This window comes from Rhinatrema bivittatum, chromosome 4 (assembly GCF_901001135.1).
Source record: "Rhinatrema bivittatum chromosome 4, aRhiBiv1.1, whole genome shotgun sequence".
Lineage (NCBI taxonomy): Eukaryota > Metazoa > Chordata > Amphibia > Gymnophiona > Rhinatrematidae > Rhinatrema > Rhinatrema bivittatum.
This window is the reverse complement of record NC_042618.1, coordinates 292,324,261-292,337,454: the sequence shown is the minus strand read 5'-3', so window position 1 is coordinate 292,337,454 and position 13,194 is coordinate 292,324,261. Positions and strand designations below refer to the sequence as shown.

General features: G+C 42.6%; 1 protein-coding gene across 2 annotated transcripts in view; it reads right to left on the bottom strand.

Annotated features, from left to right (window-relative positions):
* Positions 1–13,194, bottom strand: part of GPR176 (G protein-coupled receptor 176) — a 69,295-nt gene that overhangs the window by 27,337 nt on the left and 28,764 nt on the right. The window contains exon 2 of one of the 2 annotated variants that reach the window (XM_029600191.1): positions 6,729–6,837. The exons of the other annotated variant lie outside the window; for it this stretch is intronic. The gene's annotated coding sequence lies outside the window, so the exon portion shown is untranslated. The remainder of the gene's footprint in view (positions 1–6,728; positions 6,838–13,194) is intronic. 2 annotated transcript variants of the gene reach the window in all.

Here is a 13,194-nt window from a genome sequence, read left to right as displayed (position 1 = left end):
GCACAGGGACCATGAACCAGACCCTCCTTGTTTGTTTTATGTAAAACATTGCCACTTGGTTGTCCATGTAGATCATGTCTCTGCGACCCCACAGGTATTTTTGAAATGCTTGTAGGGCGTTTAGAATTGCTCTAAGTTCCAATAAATATATCTGCAAGGCTTGTTCTGACGCTGACACACACTCCCATCCCCTCACAGGCAGGCTCTCATTCACACACACATGCAACCTTTTGCAGGCAGAGTCCATAGATCTCTCTTACTCCTCTGCTGCTACTGCTGCCACCCAGTGCCTTGTTCCTTGGTTGCATGAGATGAGCATATAAGAAGTACTATCACCATGAGTGTTGAGTATCGCAGGGCCAGCCAGTACACCAGAAGGAACCGCCGAAAGAGCTCCCTGTGCTTCTGGCAGAGTATGGAACTCTTCCTTCTTCTGCCGTCGGTGGGATGGGGTCCACAGACTGCCTCATGGACCTCTTCCTTCTTCTGCCACTAGTGGGATAGGGTCCACCGGCTGCCACATGGGCCCTCGCTTCTCCCTTTAGTGGGCCTCCACCGCCCTCCCCGGTGAGCCACCCCGTGCAATTGCCTGAACTGGCCACTATAGCTGATCCTGAACTGCAGTATATTAGTTGCCCTTCCCCTCCGGCAGCATCTCTGCCTCCCACTCCAGTTGAGGAATTGAGCTTCTTTGGCTCCTCACAGATCAATATGCAAAAGCTGATAGAGCTCCCAAAAGGCAACACTGCATCTCAACAGGCCCCTTTTATGAGCACACAGATGATAAGAAATAAGTACTTGGAGGATGGATATTGAAAAAGGCTCATTATTCACTTTCTCTTTCACTTAATGTTACTGTCCTTCACCATTCACCTTTCCTTGTATTGTACAATACTTAAATAAATGTTCAATTACAACTGTTGTAAAAAATAATCTATTTCTTTGACAGATGGCACCAGTTGTTTGGCGCTAGGAAGTTTCTAGGCCTGCCTCAGAGTCAGAATCTGTATCACTCTCTTGTGCTCTTCTCCTCCCTCAGGCTATGCTATTCCTAGTTGTGTAGCTATCTTGTGTAGAATTCAGCATGCAGTGAAGATGTATTTATTTATTTTGATTTATATTCTGCCTTCCAGACACTCCACAGCAGATTACATTCAGATACTGTAGGTTTTTCCTGTCCCCCAGAGGGCTCACAATAAAAGGCCCTCATTTACTAAATCACACCATTTTACTACAGAAGGGGAGTAATATTATGGGGGGCATTTCCATGATATTGTCCCCTCCCCTGTAAAATATTGCGGAGGTTTCCTGATGAAATTTTTTCTCACAGAAAAAGTCGGCGAGAAAAAATATTGCGGGGAAAGGTAAAAAATGCAAGATGGCGTGTCCCTTCATACGGAACCACCATCTTCTAAAAGGGACACGTGGCCCAAAATCCCCCCTCCCCTTAGAGGTTTGATTAGACACCCCACCACCTGGCCCAGCAGGGCCAAAAGTATAAAAAATACAAACAATATTCATACAGCGATGTCCCACCCCTTTCCGAAACCCATCCTTTTTTGTGCAAAGTGGCCCCCACCACCACATATCCCCCCACTCCCCACAGTAGCTTTCCACCAGCCCCAGACCCCCACTTTACAATCAAATTATTCCCTGGTAGTGTAGTGGCCCCCCCACACCCCCTTACATAGAATAACCACCCTGGTAGGTTAGTGGTTCCTGTCCCAGGCAACCTCCACCCCCAGCCCCCCTTACCTAGAGAAAGTCTCCCTGGTAGTCTAGTGGCAGCCCAGAGCATCCCCTAACTCTGGACTAGTCAACAGCATTTTCCTAGGGGCAAAGGCTGGCTGGCGCTATTTTAGAAAATGGTGTCAATCAGCTCGGAGTTAGGGGGCCCTCCAGACCACTGCTAGACTACCAGGCAGACTTTCTCTAGGTAAAGGGGGTCTGGGGTGGCAGGGGGCAGGGGCCAGAGGCCACTAGATTATAAGGGTGGTTATTTTAGTTATGGAGGGTGGGGGGGGGTGCCACTAGATTACCAGGCAATAGGTCGATTGTAAAGGAGGATCTGGGGGTGGGGAAAGATACTGAGTGGGTTGGATCGAGGAGGATTTGGTTGGGAGGGCAACTTTGCACAAAGGAGGGGTTTGGGTAGGGGCCCAGGGCACTGCTGCGCAAATTTTACTTCTAGTTTTTTTTCACTTTTTTCACTATTGGGCCACCTCTATAAGCAGGGAATGGGGATTTTTGTAAATTGGGAGGGGGGGTTTCCAGGCCACACAATCCTTTAAAGAAGCAGGCTGGGACGTGCTCTCAGCCTGCTGATCCTCCCACAGAAAGTTAGCTACAACTCCTGAGTTGTAGCTATCTTTCTGGGAACTAACATGGCTTCGGGCTGCCGTGTTATTTTATTTTCATAGGATTACCTTTGCATTCGGTGCTTTGCATGCATTTGAAAATTATTTTGTATGCACAGCAGCTAATTTCAATAAGGGGAGATTTTGTAGACTAAATATTGCACAATATGCAATTATGACTGGATAAAAAGCGTTTTACGTGTGAAACACCTAAAGATGTAAATGTAACATTCCTAGTTTTTGATGGCAAAGCCTTTTTTCCTACATATATCATGAACAGTGTTTATATGCTACTTTCCTTTTCATTGAGCTAGTTCCAGGAGAAGCTGTCATATTTTGACCTTTGCATTCTATGATGTGGGCATCATTTATTTATTTATTTAACATATTTCTATACTGGTCTTCATGAAAGGATTCATATCAGACCGGTTTACATGGAACTTAGGGGATTAACTAAATAACCATTACAGGAGAGCTGAAGCAAAGTTACATAAAACAAGGAGATTGAACTGGGGGCTAGAGTAGCCAGGAAGAAGAAAGACAAAAATTAGCGATAAAAATACATGAGAAGAGTACTGGGGCTAGTGCGACCTTTCCATCTGTTTGGCTGCGAGTGGATTGACCTAATAGACATTATGAGAATGCTTGGAGGAAAAGCCAAGTCTTAAGTTTTCTACGGAAGGTAAGAAGGCAGGGTTCCAGTCTTAGTTCAGTCGGCAATTTGTTCCAGAGGCCTGGGCCCGCTGTGGAGAATGCACGTTCTTTGGAAGACGTTAGGCGGGTGGATCTAGTTGGTGGGACAAGTAGAGTTCCTTTATATACTTCTCTGATGGGTCTTGCGGATGAGTCTTGCCTCCTCCGGGCTGTGGTACCTTCCTCATATAAACAGTGTATACCATAACCTCCTGCCTACATCTTGACCTTTCTGGCTGATGACTGTCTCTACCCTGGCCTCTACCCTCATAGGCACAAAACACCATCCCAAGTCTCGCTCATTGAGTACAAGTGTCCATTTCTGGCTTACAATTTCCAAAATATGACGTGAACACTCCTGTCAAATGAGTGACACGTTGGAGGATAAGATGATGCATGAATGTTCCCCTGTGTAGTATAAGCATGACCTGTTAAGTAGTATTACCTTTTTTTAAGCTTCCTAACAATGTGGCTCCCCATGCTTCTAGAAATACTGATCACCTTCAGAGCTCCCCAATTCATTTATCTTCATTTCATAATATCTATCTTGTTCCCTACATGATGGCAATGTACCCTTTCTTTTGCACACCAGCATCATTTAGAAATATGTTCATAAATATATAAAAATGTACATTTAAATCATGACATTTATTGTGTCATAAAAATTTAGTTTTTGGAACAATTCAAAAATTAAGTTAAGAAAAATATAAGACATGTATGCAAGAAAAAAGTATATTTTAACAACCTCCCCCCCCCCAAAAAAATAAAATAAATAAAAAACAACAACAAGCAGGGACAGAAAGTGCTAAGCCATGGGTCACTGGATGTTAAAGGCAGCCATTGATGGTCCACTGCTAAGTGCTTATACCCTCTATTTCTGAGAGCAGGGTGGAATTTATTTATTTTATTTTATTCTGAGGGCCTGTATTTCAACTAATGTATTGCTGAGGTTGGTGGGACTCCTCATGCTTCCTCTTCTTCTTCCCAGACCAGTTTCTCTCAATGGGTTTGCTTTGCACATACCTTGACAGGAATGAACCTCATTGGTAAGCCAGGGTATGTTGCAAATGATCTCAGTCTCAAATTTACTGCTAATACACTTCTTAGTACTTGCATTGTGCCAAAGAGAGCCACCTTCTGAAGTTCATAGGGTGTAATCTTAACTGGCAACATATCAAGATGCATTTGGAAATTCTTGTTAATTAGTCCAGTAGCACCCAATATGACTGTGACTATTTCTGTATTTTTCTGCCACATTTTCTTGGTCTCTGATTGTATCTTGGTATTTAAGGATCTTCATTTTCTCCATATGATTCACAGAACAGTCATTAGGTCCTTACACCTCTACCAGTAATGCCATTCTTATGTTTTTCTCCTTCACCACAATATCTGGTTTTCCAGCATCAATTTTCCTGTCAGTGGGAATGGGAATGTCCCAGGTGATCACAACATCTTTGTTTTCTTCTATTCTATTAGGGGTGTGTTCACAATGTTTGTCTGGTAATTGACATTATGTTTTCAATGAATAAACTGTGCCATCTTGCTGTGCCTTTCAATACACAGGACTTCTGATATCAACACGTCATACCCAGCAATTGCGCCGATAAAGCGTGCTCAGGTCGAGCGCACTGTTAGCTCCCGTTTGGCCGCGTGTTTTCGACGCGCTATTTTTACCCTTTATACAGTAAGGGGTAATAGCACGGCCAACCCCCCCCAAAACTAATAGCGCCAGCAACATGCAAATGCATGTTGATGGGACTATTAGTTATTCTCGCGTGATACAGAAAATAAAATGTGCAGCCAAGCTGCAGATTTTACTTTAAGAAATTAACGCCTGCCAAAGGCCAGCACCGGGAAAGTGTACAGAAAAGCTGCTTTTCTGTACACCCTCCGACTTAATATCATAGCAATATTAAGTTGGAGGCCCCAAAGACAAAAAAAAATAATAATAAAAGATCTAAACAAAAAAAAAGTCGGCCCGCGGCCAGGAAAACGGACGCTCAATTTTGCCAGCATCCATTTTCCGAACCCGTGGCTGTGAGCGGGTTTGACAACCGATGCCGGTAAAATTAAGCATCGGCTGTCAAGCCCGCTGGCAGCCGCCGCTTCTGTCAAAAAGGAGGCACTAGGGACGCACTAGTGTCCCTAGTGCCTCCTTTTTACTGCGTGCCCTAATTTGCATAACTCGGCTGCCTGGGTGCGCGTCGGGAGAGCGGGCGCTCGCCAGCTCTCCCGCAAGGTTTTCTGTATCGGCCCGAATGAGATGAGTAACCATTTCCAGATCTGTATTGCAGAATCTACATTTGTCTGTTTTACCAGTCTTTTTTTTTCTATGCTGGCTGTGAACTGTCTTGTCCATAGTCCACTATCCTGTGCTGCAATTATAAATCTCTCATCTATAGGTTTTAATTCATCTCTCTTTAACCACTGCCAGATTAAATCTTGATCCACATGTGGTTTCTGGAGTAGCTCTCTATACTTCCTACTTTGTGCTTCTGCCAATTATTCCTTCCTTGTTTGCTGACCTGATTATTTAAAGTGTTTTTCTCTTGTTTTGCTAATTCTGTAGCTTCTTTGCCTTTGTGTGCTGGTAGATTTTCAGTCATTCCCTCTATTGTCCAAGCTTAAGGACTGAGACTGAAAATGCTTGCTCACTGTTTGAGCATTTAGGTCAATTGATGCCATTATGTATGCTTGAAGACTCTAATCAATTTCTATAAGATTCGCACCACTTTCAGCTCTAGAGATATACAATCTCAGCATATACTGGTTCTTATAGATTATCTAATAGATGTGAAGAAACTTTCTTGTTTTTTTTATATCTAATTCTTCAGGATATTTATGGGGCCAGTCTACTATTTCAAAATTGCATGATAGTACAGGAATTGCAAGCTGATTAATAGCTTGTATCTTATTTTGTGTTATTAAGGCACTCTTCATTATCAACTTCACTCTCCTATACTATTCTTTACTTATTTTTCCTCCCAGACCCTACTACAGCTGCACAAATCTAGCTCTTAAAATAACTCCGCATGCTGAAATCACCCTTAATCTTATGGGTCAATGTATAGGTAACATACACTACACATTACCCACTAGACTATCACAGATTGATGGGAATGTTTCTATACATCAGTGTGTATATTAGAATACTGTAGGTGTTCATGGTCTTTTTCATCACCCTGTATAATGGCAATAAAATATAGCCAGAAGAATGTATAATTAACCTACAAGGTTCTAAACTTTAGTAGATGTTGATCAAAGTTAGGTAAGGATCTGGTAACTTTATTTTTTTATCTAAGAACCATTACATAATTGTGATAAAAATAAACCAAATCCTGCCTCTTTTAGAAAAGATCTTAGTACCTGTGCTATATATAGTTACAATCTCAGAGAGTGGAATGTTTGTACAGATAGAAAATATGCTTGTCCTTAGATGGCAAAAGCTGATAAGGCCATCAAAAAAGACCTGGGAGCTCAAACAGAAATGTTTAGGTCAAATTTAGTGATGTGGCAAGCAGCAAATTTATCCAGGGAAAATTATGCACATAATTTGTTCTGGATATTCAATAGGACTGTCTCCCGCTGAATATATTAGGGTATAATTGTGTAACTTTACACAGAAACATAGAACATGATGCCTGATATATGGCCCACTGCTGAGTTTATAGTCCTTACAAATCCCTCAGGGATCCTTTGTGCTTGTCCCATGCTCTCTTGAATTCTGTTACTGTTCTTGTCGCCACCATCTCCACAGGGAGGCTGTTCCATATATCCACCATCCTTTCTGTAAAGAAATATTTCCTTAGGTTACTCCTGAGTCTACTCCCCTTTCACACTCATCCCATGAACCCTCACATTCCAGAGCTTCCTTTCCTTTGAAAGAGGCCTACTTCCAATGCATTTATTCCTTGGAACTATTTAAATGTCTCTATTGTCCCTTTTTTTCTATCATCCAGGTTTTACACAGTTAGATCTTTAAGTCTGTTCCCATATGCTTATGATGTAGTCCTGAGGGAGCACTGCTAGGAGCTCCATCTGCTGGTGGATTGCAAACTATACATTTCTTATAGTTCAGTTTATTTATTTATGTATTTAGATTTATATTCTGCTTTTTGCACTTTTTTCAGCGCTTCGAAGTGGATTACATTCAGATACTGTAGGTATTTCCCTATCCCCAGAGGGCTCACAATCCAAGTTTGTACCTGAGGCAATGGAGGGTGAAGTGACTTGCCCAAGGTCACAAGGAGCGACAGCAGGGCTCGAATCCTGGTCTCCTGGTTCATAGCCCACTGCTCTAACCACTAGGCTACTCTTCCACTCAGTTTACCTATTACCAGACAGAAATGATGCTCAGCATAGTGCCACACCAGAGACAAACCTTTATAGCTATAAATACCTAAAACAACTATATTTTGTCAAAATTATTTAAATGCACACAAGTAGTTCATGTCTCTCATGGGTTGTATGCTATGCCTCTAAATATGCAAAGCAACCCTTTAGATCTTCAGCTGTACCTCTGCCAACAATACTTTTAAAATCACTTGCAGTCATTCATCGGCAATTCTAATGTGCTTAGATGACTATCTGCTGATTTTGAACCTTGGCCCCAGGTTTCACACATTATAGTTTGTGCCACTTTGCCGAGTACAAGGCAAGAGAGCCTCTTCCTTTAAGGCACCTGTCAATCCTTAGCAGCCTAACCCCTGTGTACAAGTCATAAGTTCCACACATATCATATTTCCAATATCCAAGATGCAGCTATATTGCCATACAAGAGGGCCACCAGTCAGCATGGACAGGCTTTTGAGTCACGGGTTTCCAAAATTGCATGCATGAAGTTCTAGGTAAGATGGGTAGAGTTCAGCTTCTGGCTATATGCCTCCCCCCAAAAAGTGCGTATTCTATAAACAGGTAATTTTTCTGGCTTGATTTCAATTGATGTGACCTGTTGGATATTTTTTCTTAATTGCTTTTGTTCTTTTTATTTTTGATAAAGGGATATTTTGGGTTCCCTTGGTATCGTTTTTTTTTTTTTTTCTTCTGCCTTTAGATTTAGTAGTTCAAAGGGAAATCTTATTTTTTATTTTGAAGCCTTGGGGCTACAAAGGAGCTAATTACTTGTTTTAATTGTATCAAGGCCTTTGTATAGATCAGCCAAGCTAAGAAAGATGTGAAATTCTTGGAGGAGCTGAACTTTTCCAGCTTCTTTTCATCTGCAGACACCTTATTATGAAGAGGAATATGTTTCTTAATTACTTTTGCTCTTTTTATTATTTAAAAAGGGATAGTAGCATTGTTTTTTTTATTTGTTGGGTATAATTACTGCTTAGATTTAGAAAGGAATAGTACAAGGGAAAGGATTCCTTTGCTATAGCTTTTTTCTTCTGCCTTTAGATTTAGTAGTTCAAAAGGACAGATTTTGTTTGAAGCCTTGGGAGTAGAAAGGAGCTTGTTAGCTGTGTTAAATGTATCAGGGCCTGAGTTCTGTATATATGTCAGCAAAGCTAAGAAAGGTCTGCCATTCTTGGAGGAACTGAACTACAAACAGGTAATTTTTCTGACGATTTCGGCTGAGACCTTATTTTCAAGGGAGAATTTTTTTCTTAATTGCTTGAACTTTTATTTTTCAAAAGGAATATTTTGCATTGCTTTATTGTTTGTTGGGAATCATTACTGCTTAGCTTTAGAAAGGAAGAGAAGAAGGGAAAGAGTTCCTGTCCCCCACCCCTACCTTTCATTCTAACTTTATATACTACATAGAATAATGGAAAAATAATAGTCATCTGTGAAATCAGAACTCTTAAGTAAAATTCAGGGTGAGCTTAATTAGTAATACCATAGTAAATACTTCAAGAAATTTATTTTTAGTTAGTCTGAGATTTAGTAGCTAAGGCAGCAGCATTCTTTATAGAATACATACTTAACAGATACAAAAACTAATTTTATAAACTAAAATGGAGTTTTGGAAAATTGTGTATAACTCTATCTGTGACTTTAGACAAATAAGTGAGAAACTAACCATAACCAAAATTAAAAGAAATAGTAGGTTAATTAAAGATTATAAGCAAATACATTAAAATCATAGATTAGAATACATTACTAGTCATCAGTTGGAGAAAAGAACTGCTTTGTACCAGGAAGGGGAGGGATAGCAAGTGATTTAAGTCACTTTGGGTCTTCTGTAAATAGAACAAACTAAGTAAATTTCTTGTGAGCTTGATTGGTAGCATCATATTTGACCTTTGTACTGGTAATAATAATTTCTAGTTGCTCTGGTTTACTTTTATACTCTGAGTAACAAAAGTCTATTTATTTATTTTTTTTAAATGTACCTTCCAGTAATTTGGTGTTAAATTTGCTGTTCGCAGGATCATCCCGGAACCAGGAGCACTCACCCAATAGCCTCCAGAAGGCAGGAATGAAACCAGCGTCACCAATCCCAGGTTCCTCTAGGCATGCACATGGCGCAGTGCCTTATGAAGACCCTGTGGAGGGAAACCAGGCTGCCAGTGTGCATCGATGATGTCATGCAGCTGGGTATAAAAGGCCACCTGTGCTCCCTAGCCTTGCCACAGCAACAGGTCCTCCTGCTTAATATTAGTGCAAGTTGCTCCTGCATTCCTGATCCTGCCTTGCCTCGTCCAAGCTGCCCTGCTTCACCCAGTTTGTCCTGCCCCATCCTGTGTCTAGCCTTCCTTCATCCCGGTCCTGTCTGCCTGCTATGGACCCGGACTACTCTCTTGCCTGCCACCCGCCACTGATCTTTGCTATGGACCTTGCCTACTGCCTGCCCTGGCCTCTGGCCTTCTCCTGGTAATTGTCTGACTGCTGACCTAGGACCAGCCCTGGACTCTCTTACTCTGTATGCCCAGTGGGACTCTCACCTAAGTCCTGCTGACCTCTGGAACGCAAAGGCTCAACTCACAGGGAACGGGGCTGGTATAGGTGACACTCCAGTATATTCCCTGTTCAAGGTGTGTTTGCCAGCTGTCGGTGTGAGCCTAATGGGTTCACCTACTAGGCTGCGTCAACCATGTAACAGCATAAGATTTGCTGAGTTTACAAGTTTGTTGAGGCCATGGTGACTCATCCACAATCCAGGCCATACCGGATCTAGCCCAACATATCCAACAGGCTGGGGAGATGATAGGCAGATGGCCATTTTCTGGCAAGGATTGTCTGGGCGAATCAAAGATGAGCTAGTGAGTCATGATATCCCGCCCATTCTAGAAGGTCTGATTGCCCTAGCCATCATGGTGGAGCGCAGATTCCAGGAATGTGCATAAGAAAACAGAGTTTCTCGCCATCCCATTTGTCTCCCTCCTCAGTTTCAGCCTCCGTTGGCATCCTCATCCAGCCCTGTGCAGGTGGTCCCAGTTGAAGGACCTAAGCAGCTGAGATGCTCTAGGATTACCAATGAGGAGAAGCATAGGCGGGGCAATTAAATCTTTACTTATATTGTGCGAGACCAGGGTACTTCGCCAACCACTGCCCCAAGAAGTAAGGAAACTTGAACACCTAGGGCTGGTTGGAGAAGCAACCCTAGGCTGAATTCCTCATTTTCCACAATTATAGTCCTTGTTTGTCTCACCACTGGGGAAACTGTGATCCACACAGAAGCCTTCCTTGATTCCGGGGCAGGAGGTAACTTTATTGAAGATGCATTGGTATGGAAACATAATCTGCCTATAACCAACCTGGTAAGTGTTCTCACTTTCACTTCTGTCCAGGGAGGTCCTCTGCCTGGTCATCTGACATTGGTCACTGCTGCCCTTAGTTTGTAGATAGGCTTTCTTCACAGTGAAAGTATCAACTTCTATATGCTTCCTAAAGCAGTTAATCCCGTAATCCTCGGGTTGCTCTGGGTCCACCTTCATCAACCAGTCATAGACTGGGACATGTTGCAAATTGCTCGTTGGAGCCCTTCCTGCCTGCAAAATTGCTTAGCTTCTGTTCTGCCAGCAGTCACCATAGCTAAGGTCACACCCCCTAGTTTACCAGGGTTGTTGGATGTCTTCAGTAGGCAACGGGCCAAGACATTACCCCCTTATTGATCTTATGATTGCCCAATAGATATTCTACCAGGGAAGACGCCCACTAGAGGTTGGGTTTATCCTTTATCACAGCCTAAGATGCAGTCCATGTCTAAGTATGTCCAAGAAAATTTAGAGAGGCTTCATCCAGCCCTCAACTTCCCCTGCAGGTGAAGGTTTTTAATTTGTGGAGGAAAAGGATGGCTCTTTTAGGCCCTGCATCGATTACAGAGGCCTCAATGCATTCACATTGAGGCCTCTGTAATCACAGAATTAATTACAGACTTATCACAGAATTGTTTGACTCTCTCCGAGGGGGCCAAATCTTCACAAAGCTTGACCTGAGCAGAACCTACAATCTTATACGGATCCATGATGGTGATGAATAGAAGAAGGCCTTAACACCAGAGTTGGCCATTATGAGTATTTAGTGATGCCATTTGGCCTATGTAATACCCCTACTGTCTTCCAATACATGTTTAATAAGATTTTACAGGACTTTCTCTACTCGCATGTGGTGGTGTACCTAGATAACATTCTCATCTTCTCACAATCTCTGGCACAACATTGAAAGCACATTAAGCAGGTCCTGCAGAGACAATATGCCAAGCTAGAAAAATGCTATTTTGAAAAAGAGGAAGTGCCATTTCTGATTTACATCATATCCTGGCATGAATTCTGCATGGAACCTGAAAAGCGGAAGACCATTTTGGACTGACCGCAACCTGTGGGACTTATAGTCCTACAATGCTTCCTGGTCTTCGCCAATTACTCTCTTCTGGTGGCTCCTCTCACTGTCCACATGAGGAAGGGCATGGATACCAGGCATTGGCTGGACAAGGCCATTCAGGCCTTCAAGCGTCTCAAACAAGAATTCATTCGGGAATCCTGCCTTCGCCACCCAGACTTATCAAAACCCTTTATCTTGGAGGTAGATGCTTCTGCCATTGGAGTAATGGCTGTCCTCGCTCAACATGATGAACACAGGATTTGTTTTCCATGCTCTTACTTTTCTAAAAAGTTTGTCCCCATCAGAGAAGAACTATACAATTTGGAATCGTGAACTTCTGGCAGTTAAGCTGGCATTAGAGGGATGGTGCCATCTATTAGAAGGAGCCAGACACCCAATCACCAATTATACAGACCACAAAAACCTGGAATACCTGCCACAGGCCTAACAGCTGAATCCTTAACAAGCCTGGTTGTCCTTGTTCTTCAATCACTTTGATTTTGAATTCCGCTACTGTCCAGTGGAAAAGAATCAATGAGCAGATGCTCTCTCATGATCATTAGAGACCAAAGATGCCACGGAGACCCCTCGCCACATCATAGATTCAGCAAGAATCGTGGATGCCACTGCCATCACCATACTACCCATGGAAACCATCATCCCTAAACAACTCAGGTGAAAGGTATTCAAATGGGCTCATGATTCCCAATGGCAGGGCATTCTGGAGTCATCAGAACCTTAGAGCTTATCAACCTCAACTATTGGGGTCCTCAAGTGAAGCAAGAATTGAAACATTGTGATACGTAAGAGCTCTCGGGCTCACCCTTGGAGGCTGTTACAGTCATTGCCAGCCCTGAAGGAACCCTGGCCATTTGGCCACTTTGTCACTGACTTTCCCCTCTCAAATGGTCACATCATTATATGGGTAGTGGTGGATCATTTTTCCAAGATGGCTCACTTCGTTCCGATTCCTGGCATGCCATATATACAACATATCTTCCATTTACACGGATTTCCTTCTCAAATCTTCTCAGACCAAGATGTTCACTGCCTACTTCTGGAAAGGTCTTTGTAAGAATTTTGGTATCACGCTGCATACCATTCACAAAATAATGGGCAAATGGAAAGGATCAATCAAATCCTCAAAAGTTTTCTAAGGGCATAGATCTATAAGCACCAAGATGATTGGGTTTCCCTCTTCCCATGGGTGGAGATCTGCCACAACAAACGTGGGAAGTTCTATGGAATCCTCTCCCTTCCAGATAGTCTTTGGTCACCATCCTCAGGTTCCACTCCCAGTACCTCTCTCTGTCACCTGCCCAATGGCTAACATCTTAAGTCACAATATCAAGGATCTGTGGCACAGAACAGATTAACT